Raw genomic sequence first — 10,613 nt, 5'->3', positions numbered from 1 at the left:
TCATTATATTGTGTATAACTCTTCTTCATGTCCACTATAATCCAATAAACTTTTATACTTATCAACCTAAGAAATTCTTAGACTTACTATCTCTAATCTATAAATAACTCACTAATAAAACAACCTATAACCTATTTGATGAGAACCTAACTACTTAGTAAATAACTTCTTACCAATTAGAAAACTTCTTTTTTCAACGAAATTATAATTTAATATTAACTTTTTAGTCTATCTCTACTTAAATTATTTTCAAATTAAACAAGCATTAATTTAAAATCTTAAAGATTAAAACGCATTAGATTAATTTATGTTACATTTTTCTTCCCGCTTGCATTCATGCTGCTTATTTATGTCACTAGGTTTGCAGTTACCTTAGATCATCAGGTGGGGAAGCGCTCTAGTGTTCTGCTCGTAACGTCAGTTACTAAATGGATCGCAGATATGGTGCAGGCAAGCGAACTGGGTCGTTCTGTTTATAGAACTGATCAGATTGTTTACATCTGTTTTTTATGGTTGAATAATTACATTGTTTTGTTTTCCTGATCAGATTTCAGGCTTAACAGATCTGCTAGTGTTGTGGAAAGCGGAGCCATTGGGAGTATATGCAAGCCAACTTAAACTCAAAGAGAATAGAGTGCCATGGTCATGTGGCAGGCAAGCTGAAGATCTTCCGCTGGTTTAAGAATGCCGCTGCAGAAGACAAACGGAAAAAAGAAACCGCAGAACGTTCCAAGTTTGTTGTTTACATTGTTTCTCAAATCACTTACATGCTTGCGCTTCAATATTCAATATTGAATAATAGGGTTTCTCGCGGAATAGGATTTTCAATATTCTCTTTTGAGCTTCTGTTGGCTTCTATCTACTCCAAACAAAGAGCTCACATCTGTGGTGAAGTAGAAGATTCAGAGCCCACATCTGGTGGTGAAGTAGAAGATACCTCCGATCAGATCCTTCTCCACCATTAGTACGTCCATCACCAGTAGTGGTCAGAGTGCAGGTCATCCATCTGGGTCCTTCAAGCCCTTTGAGCCTCGATCGTACTCCATCATCCTGTGGGGTGTTGGGTTGAAAGATGGTGCTCTGCCAATGTGTTCATCGGTAACAATTAACCTAAGGTCAGGGTTGATCATTACTCTTTTGTTTGAATATTGTGTCCACATCTTAGACATGAAGGAACCTTTTTGGGTTCTATAACCAATACGTCCTTGAATAATCTCAGTCTGACAACTATAACTTTATATAAGCTCATAGTCTGTGAGAACTATAATTTTACAGAAGCTATTCAGTTTATCTGTTTAGGGACAGGCTAATTTCGAGGCAAAATGTACTAAAGACAAAACAAAGTCAAACTTCTTTTTTCCAGATTCACCAAAATGTAGTTATTTTTTGTTATTTTCAACTACAAACTATGCAGATTTTGAAGATCAAATGTTGAAATTTTTCCAAAAAATCAAAATTTTCTAAAATTGATCAACTGTACAGTTTTTAAGGAAGATAGGGCAATCAATAGATCATAAACTGTACATTCTTGCACAACGTAGTAGTGATTATCAGTGTCTTCTAATGTTTTCTTATAGAATGTACTGTATTTAAGGATAAATTAGTGGAAATGAAATTTTCTGATATTAGTCATTTTAAAGGATTAAAGAAGATTAGGAAATGTTTTGTTTACTTATTGTTTCAAAAAAATGAAATTATTAGGAGCTGGGCTGATGCAGCTTCTGAACACCTACTATTTTGGCCATTGGATGTGACTATATTTAGTGATTACTTTTGTGAACAAAAAAAGCTGTTCTGAATTTGACTATTCCATGATTAAATTGCTAAGAAATGAGGAGGAGGTCCAGTGGAGATCGAGGCAGAGACAGATTGCGCAGCCTCTTCAAACGAGCCAAGAAGCAAGTTCTTATTTCTTTCTAGGAATCTTCCAATTATAGCCTTCAAAAGTTTTGAGACTAAATCGGAAAAGCAAGAGAAAGATCTAATGTCAGGGAACCTTAGAATTACTGTTTATCGAATGGAATACTTTTTCTTTCATATATAATATATGAACCTTTTTGGATCCTCTAAGGTGGAACATATAATATGGGAGCATAACATTATGGATGCCTATGAAAGTATTGAAGTCTTCTACGAAATTGTGGCTGTTCGCCTCCTTATTATTGAAACCCGGAGATTAGTAATTGTGGTTGTTCGCATACTAGATCTGTGTGGATGACCACGTCTATTGTGGGTGTTGATCTTTTCATGCGAAATTTATGTTCTAGTTGACTCTTTCTTGCTTGCATTTCACAACAATGAGAGTTCGAGCACTTACAGATTCTTAAGATCTCCTGCATGCAAATAGTTTTAAATGTAAGAAGTTCTGTTGCATCAGATTTTTGCGACAATCTGAATTCTCTTGTTAATCCACCCAAGTTTATGCCGTTATTTTCTGTATTTGCTGGTTTGATGACCCGAATTTCTCATCTTTCATCTGATAAAGCTTCCTTAAACTAAATTTGAAATTAAAGGGTTACTTAACGAGTATCATAAAGTGGCTACATAATTATATGGTTACTTTATGCAGAAACATTAGAGTGATTTTGACCCAATTTACAGTTCACTTATCACATCATTGGCAGAGCATGGTAAAGGTCATTAAGGTAGGTTTCACCTCACTTTTGCTGAAACTTTGGGTGTGCTCGAGGCATCTCTGATGCAAAAGATTGTATTACATATGCATTTTGTGATAAAATGTAATAAATCATTTGCTAGTCCAAAACTGCCATTGAAAAGCGCCTCTTGTTACGTGCAATTAGATTAAGGTAACAGTTGTCTCAAACTACTAGTAAATATACTGCGATCTACTTATGAATGCTATATTGGAATTCTACTTTAGTATTCTGGATTCAGGCCTGTTCAAAATGTCTTATTTCATGGAGTTGCAATATGTTGATGTAGTGTATGTGTTAGCTTTGCTCGCTGTATTAGGTTTTTTTGACATATCATGTCATTTTATACACATATCAGCATTTGGTTAATGTTATATAGGCTCAAAGTTTGGCTATGTCATCAATATGTCAAGGTAATTGTAAAAACTATCAAATTACATCTTCCACACAATCTCGTCCTCGTTGCTTACTTGATTCACAATATGGCCAATCTCGTTGTAGTAGGAACAAGTATAACCATGTAGTTTGTAAGGAAGAAATCTTATATCAAGTTTTTATCTAAAAGTATGCATGGGTCGCAAAATATATGCAAGTTCTATGTTTTATTTTTTAAGCCTGTAATGTTCAAGGCCCAGATTCTAACCTTAACTGGTTAGAAGTATAGAGAAAGAGACTACGTTCAACATCAAGCTTTGCTCATAGGAATGATCTCCCACCGAAACCCAAGGAACATATATCGTCATACAGTTGTCTCAAATTCAAGGTAGAGGAGCTTTACCATCAAAAGCTCATGGATGAACTTGCTAAGTCCATTAGAAGCATTTTACACTTATTGTGGAAGCTGTTTATTTTTTTCCATGAGTCTCGTCCGATTTCCTCTTGCATTTGGTAAGTCTTCTAGTATCCGTGGAGCCTAAAGAAAATTATACAAGGGGCTGCTAGTTCTAACAGATTAAGAACCAAGTAATGGATGAATCTCTAAATAAATATGAATCAGGAAGTTACTTTAGTTTTTATATCTCAGTGAAGGTTAATTAGGGTTGATATGGTGTTCCAATGGTAAAAAGCGTTTAGACCATTTCAAAAAGTCCTGCTGATCAGCTAACCTACGAATAAAATGATTTACTTTTTGTAGATTTTGCATTTGTTTGACTTCCTGATTGAGAATGGACATGAGATTTTTCTAGTTTGGCATATCTTATCATAGCTGTTTCTAATTGAGTTCATTACTTTGGTAATTGCAGATCCTTACTTCCAGACCATGGTCTACTGCAGATCATCGAAATTGTTGATCATAAACATGTTACAAACTTAAATGGCTACAGTACCATTTTTCAGGTTTCCTTATTCCTCTGATACTTTTCGAAACCACTTGGAAGATTTGGTCTCTTTGACAGAGGTTATAGCGGTAAACCAATTTTATCTATCAGGTCAGAAATAGTTTCACACAGCTCTCTTGGTCTTAATTACGGGTTTTAGATGGTGTTATAATTTTAAAAAGGAAAAGAAAAAGGCCCTTCACACTATTTTCTAGTAAAAAGCTGGCATCATTGTTGATGATTTTCTTGATATTGGATTTGTCTAAAAATGAAAAATACTCCTTGGGCTTTGAGGACAGGCTGAAGTTTTATGTAGTTTCAAACAAACAAAAGTTTCTCAAAAGAAGAAATCCCAGTTCGTGGCCGAGGGAGAAATTAGAGGATGGAACCTAGTTTCATGCTCATGGATTTTCTTCGTAGCCATGGACTCGCAGATCTAACCGTGCTTTCATAATCATCATTGAGTTTTGAGTAGAAGATTTCAAAAAGGAAAAAGTGGATCCAAGGTACAAAACTATATATTCATTGCATATTAAGCAACTTCAGACGAGGAGTAACCTTGAGTGCCTTAGAGCTGTGCGATAAGAGCAACAAATATGGATCTGAACTGTGGACTCATTGAAAAAGATGGAGCAACTGTTGTCTTTGAACAACAAAGGTTATTAAGGAACACTAAATCATGAAAGAAACAACAAATTGTCCTGCAAAAGTAGCAGTTCTTAGCATTTAAAGAACAACACATTTCTTTGAACAGCATATATACAGTACTCTTGAAGAATGAAGCATTTTATTGGCAGAGGCAGAGAAAATAAGAGAAAACAGAGCATTCACAGAGAATAAAAACATCACTCTTCTATTATATATATTTGCATATATCAAAACATAACATACAGAAAATATTTCAATATGAGAGAGAGTTCTGTTCTGCTGCAGAAAATAAAAGGGCATTACCAAATTAAAATAACTGTCCCAGATGCACAGTGCCCAGAAAAAAGGGGAAACCTAAAAAATATTAAATACAAGTAAATGCTGATTGAACAGCCAGCAAAAATAGATCTACGGCAAGGATATGCAATTAAAACTAAATCAAAATATATCTCTTGCAATGACCAAAGGAAACGGACAGGCTGGAAGAAATGACTTGGCACATGAGAGTGGGCTGGAGAAAAATTACGGAGATAGAGAGTAGTTGGGGATTAATTCCAACACTCCCCCTTAATTACAACTACTGCTGTCTATGATGCCTAAACGATCCCTTTGAAAGACAAAAATTTCTTTTCCTAATGTCTTGGTAAAGATATCTGCACATTGATCTTCAGACCTACAAAATTCCAAAAAGATTTCTCCATTGTTGATTAGTTCTCTAATAAAATGATACCTAGTATCTATACGTTTGCTCCTCTTGTGAAAAACTGGATCCTTGGACAATGCTATGGCTGAGTTGTTGTCACAATAGATCTTCGTTACATCTTCTTGTTCATGCTTCAACTGTTTCAACACTCTTCTCATCCATATAGCTTGACATGATGCCCCTATTGCTGCTACGTACTCTGCTTCAGCAGATGAAAGTGTGACTATTGGTTGTTTCTTTGATGCCCATGATACCACACTAGTGCCAAAATGAAAAACATAACCGGATGTACTTCTTCTATCATCAATACTCCCAGCAGAATCACTATCAGTATAACCTATGAGCTTGAAATCATTTGAAATTAAATATTAAATACCATAATTTCTTGTTCCACTCACATACCTTAAAATTCTTTTCCCTGCTTTCCAGTGTGATTCTTTTGGAGTCTCCATGAACCTTGAAACCGAACTTACACAAAACATTATGTCTGGCCTTGTGGCTGTTAAATACATGAGGCTGCCAACAAGTCTTTTATACAAAGTTGGATTTACATTATATTCTTTGTCATATTTACTTAATTTCAAACCTGTGACAATTGGTGTTGGTGTTGGTTTGCAATTCATCATATTGAACCTTTTCAAAATATCACTAGCATACTTTGCTTGAGGAATGAATATTTCATTTTGATTTTGATTGGCCTTAATGCCTAAGAATTATTTCATGAGTCCCAAATCAGTCATTTCAAATTCATTTTTCATAGTTTCTTTAAATATGTCAATTGATAAGTCACTCGTGAATATCAAATCATCAACAAATTAACATACAATTAGAATTTGACATGTTTCATCCATCTTTGTGTACAACGTAGGCTCACTGCTCATTGTAATCAATTCCATGTTGTTATAAATAACCTTGAGCAACTAGCCTTGCCTTATGCTTTCTCATATCACCATTTGAATTCAACCTAGTTTTGTAAATGAACTTTATTCCTATAAAATCTTTTTCTTTTGGAAGACTCACTAACTCCCATGTTTGATTCTTTTCAATTGCATCAATTTCGTCATCCATTACATTTTTTGATTTTTCATCTTTAATTTCATCTTCAAAATGAGTTGGGTCATCTAGTTGTGAGTATAAAGCATAAAGAAAGATTGAATCAGCATTATTCTCACCTTCATTTTGCTCATAAATGTCTCTAATACTTCTACTTTTTTGTCTCCTCAAGCTTGCCAATGTAGGATTTGACATGTCACTTGATGTAGAACCGGTCGAATGTTGACTCGATGGACCAGCACCTTGATGGCCACTTCTAGATGGTGTTTTTTGTCCACTTGTGGGAGGTGCTTGATTGTATATGTGACATTGATCTTACATTTGATGATGGTGTCACTTGTGGACCACTTTGTTGAGCTTGAATGGGTGTGGAAAGAGTCACATTTGAAGGAGTTATTTCTGGTATTAAAACTTTATTTTCCTCTTGTGGTATGCTTATTGTTATGTTGACTATTTTTTCTACACTTCCATCACATGCTTCTTCATCTATGAACTGTGTATTTCTCCTTATTATGACCTTCTTGCTGATTGGATTGTATAATTTGTATACTTTTGATTAATCACTGTATCCCACAAATATACATTTTTCTCCCTTGTTGTCCAATTACCTTCTCAATTCATCCAGCACATGTGCATATGCCACACATCCAAAAACTCTCATATGAGACACTATGTTTTCTTCCACTCCATGCTTCTTCCAAAATCACATTCTTGACACTTTTTGTTGGACATTTATTTATTATGCAAATTGCACATGAAATAGCTTCAGCCCAATATTCATTTGACAAATGCTTTTCTTTTAACATGCTTCTAGCCATTTTCATGATTGTTCTATTTTTTATTTCACCTACCCCATTTTGTTGAGGTGTGTATCTAGTTGTGAATTTCTTGTGAATTCCATGATCTGTGCAAAATCTTAGGAAATCATTTGAGATGTATTCAACACCTCTATCTATTCTCAATATTTGATGTAATGACTGATGGAACTCTACTATTTTGGCAAATTTAGAGCCCCAATTCATGATAAGGAGAATGTAGAAAAGGATGCTTAATTCATATTTGGCTTTTTACTTAGGTATGCAGTTTACAGATTTGGCCATTGTTGATTGTATAATAATGCTTTCATTATCAAAGAAAGGAAGTGTCATCATCGAATAGGGAAGCTGTAACAGGAGTATTTTTTCAGTGGCTCTACATAGATGCCATAGAATGCCTTCCATCAATAGCACCTTGTTTTCAAAAAGGGTCTACTTGTGATTCCCGTTATGATTCTTATGTAGCAATATTTGGGAAGGATCTCCAAAAGAAGCTTGCTCATGGACAGTGGCTAGTTGTAGGTGCTGGGGCTATTGGATGTGAAGTTCAGTACAGAGGCCTAAGAAAGGCATTTCAATGGGTGTTTTTCTAGCCATGCTATATGCACTTTGGTTATTTTAAAGGGGAGGTTCCAGAAAGCAATGTACATGTTAATATTGTGGGTTTAAATGCAGATTTTCCAATGAAATCTTCATTGGGGGAGTTATATTTTGTTGATGGGAATGACATTAATCATATGATAAGTTATTATAAACATCAGAGAATGTGATGAAGAAATGATTGGTTTTTGTCGAATTTGTAGCTTTGGAAAAGAGGGATTATAGGTGATAGACAGGGAGTACAATGTTTCAGTTGATCTAATTTTTGGCACTTCTGTTTGCTTAGTATGGTATATTGCAAGAAAGCTTGGGCATTACAAATTCTCCACATAGGACTGTACCATATCCATAGGCATTTCAAATGTGGCAAATAATCTACTAAATGTCACTAAGTCTTTCTTTCCAAGATTGTATAATGATCATTGAAGGCGAGGAGACTTTTCTTACTGAAGTAATTGAAGCATCAGATGCTCTGTATGTTTTTCTGTCGAAATGGGGATCCATTTGCATTGTTTTCTATTAGGATCATCAGGAACCACATATAATATAATTTTGAAGTGCATTAGAATGGAAAGGAAATCGACAGAGATTTCCTATCCTGCTATGATGGAATCAAAAGCATTAGGAGAATTCTTTCTCACAAAACTCCCTTCAATCAACCCTATTACTGCTCATGCAGTATTATATTGTGCAGATAGAGATTATGCTAGAACATAAATACACGCAGACGATCTGGACACCACAGTTTAAACTTCAGTACAGAAATACAGAGGTCTATTCCACTTCTGAGGTTGATCGAATTGCTAGAGTAGCTTTTGAGATTGCTGACAAGGCCTGCCCCTCCAGTCGAACAACTTGTGCCTGTGAAAGCAAGGAGATCAGTGTATTCATCATTTTGCAATCCATTTGAGGTAGGCATAATGTATTTGGTCATATCTAATGATTGGCATGTTTGTTGCAGATCTGGAGTGTGGAGTCTGCATTTGGAGATGCATACAGGAGGAATTTGAAGCACGACACAAGCAGGTTACGTGTGCATGAAAATCTGAGAAATCTACCAGGATACTGGAGTCACCAATACTGAAAAATGGAGGCAAAACTATTTCTTGCTGTATAAAGAATCACCGTGGGAACAAGGAGTCCGAACTAGATCTCTGAGCACACACAGAGTCACTGGGAACATCTGCAGGTTCGAGACAAGGAGATAAAACATTTCAAAAGCAACCAAAGAGTCATAGGCATGAAGGAGGAACTCGTCCATCTTGCCAATATTACAGATATATGTGAAGAGGAAGCGTAAACGTTGTACAGCAGTCACCAGGCGTGAGGGGAACTGCTTCAGATTCTTGGCTGAAGAAGAATAACTGTGGAGGACGATCATGCTCAGGCAAAATTTAGAGAATCCCCGTTCCTGCACGAACATTCATGGTACCCACTGAAAGCCGTTGCCAAGCATAGTAAATACGTGCATCAACGTAGAGGCTCTCAGGCGAAGATGAAAACAACGGAGAGGGAACATATTGAATGATATTCACAAGCCTAGTAGAAAAAATAAAATCCAACATGGTAAAAGGGCCTCCATAAATAAGAAGAATAACTGCGGAGATGATCAGAAAGTATATCATCAATATAAAGAGTCCAATATATTTGGGTATATAATCTGTCACACCGCTTGATTGGTCAGTAGCAAATATTATGTCTCCAATTAAAGCATTGATCAATGAGTTGAGAATAATTAGTTTCTTGTTATCAAGGGTTGTGATGTTCTAAAGAGACAACCGACACCTTTCCCTCTATTATAAATTCAATATGTAATACAAAGGGAGGAGGAGATAGACAATATTCATATTCATACTTTAACTTTATTCCTTACCTATGCTTTATGATATATTATATTTTTCCAATTGGCGGAGAAATGAATTTTTGAACTAAGCCCATGGATTTGAGTTAGTGAGTGGATTTTGTGCGATCTGGATATGTTCGCAATAGATGGATCTATTGTGATTTTATTTTCGGCATTATTATTTATGTTATATTTCGGAGTTTTAAATTATTATTTAGTTGTGTCCTTTGTAAATGTTTTTAATTTATTTTCTATAAATATTTTAATATTCGGATAAGTGGTTTGGATCATTATTGCATTTTAAATTTGATGAAGGTAAATATTGTGAAATATTTTATTATTTCCGTATTTATGTCTAATTTGTCTCCACAGGAGTTAAAGTGCATTTTAGAGTTATTTAAAATTGTGTTTATATAATTGATCTATCGCATTTGAATTATTAAAATTGTTTATAGTTTAATATATTGAACTTTATAAAGTTGTACGTCTCACCTTATAATATTGACTCTGATTGCCCATTTAATTAGGCACTGGTCTTTTACTCCTGATTCATAATCCACATGCTGGCAATTGTTTCATTTCTTTCCATCAGAAGAATTAATATATTCATATGTTGTATTAATCTATATTTATTCTTTATTTAAACATTACTTCAATCATTTACTTTTCTTCTCAATTCATAAATTGTAAGTTTAAAGTTTTCCTATATTTCTTGCCATTTAGAAAACTTTTATTGTATTCATGTTTTAATCGATCTTCTTTAAGCATCTTGTGTTTACCGTACAGGTAAAGAAGTCAACACATACAGACAATAATAGCAGAATAGCAAAATTATATTCGCAATAGTAGATCAATGATGATTTACAATGATCCCAGACGGGATATAAATACTACTGCCGAACCTTCCCGAAGGAGTCCATCGGCCACAATTATTCTATCCGTTACAAACTATTTACCGCCAGACCGTCAGCTACAGAA

The 10,613-nt window shown here is 34.9% G+C and overlaps 1 long non-coding RNA gene across 1 annotated transcript; it reads left to right on the top strand.

Moving 5' to 3' along the window:
* Positions 1-334: 334 nt before the first annotated feature.
* Positions 335-9,724, top strand: LOC149569717 (uncharacterized). The gene is made up of 4 exons (XR_016362794.1): positions 335-450; positions 548-1,115; positions 3,899-4,084; positions 8,754-9,724. It is a non-coding gene; the product is annotated as an uncharacterized LOC149569717 (long non-coding RNA).
* Positions 9,725-10,613: the final 889 nt, after the last annotated feature.

Source organism: Cupressus sempervirens, chromosome 3 (genome assembly GCF_028749045.1).
Source record: "Cupressus sempervirens isolate cs-2001-9-10 chromosome 3, ASM2874904v1, whole genome shotgun sequence".
NCBI lineage: Eukaryota > Viridiplantae > Streptophyta > Pinopsida > Cupressales > Cupressaceae > Cupressus > Cupressus sempervirens.
This window is presented reverse-complemented; position numbering and strand designations above follow the sequence as displayed.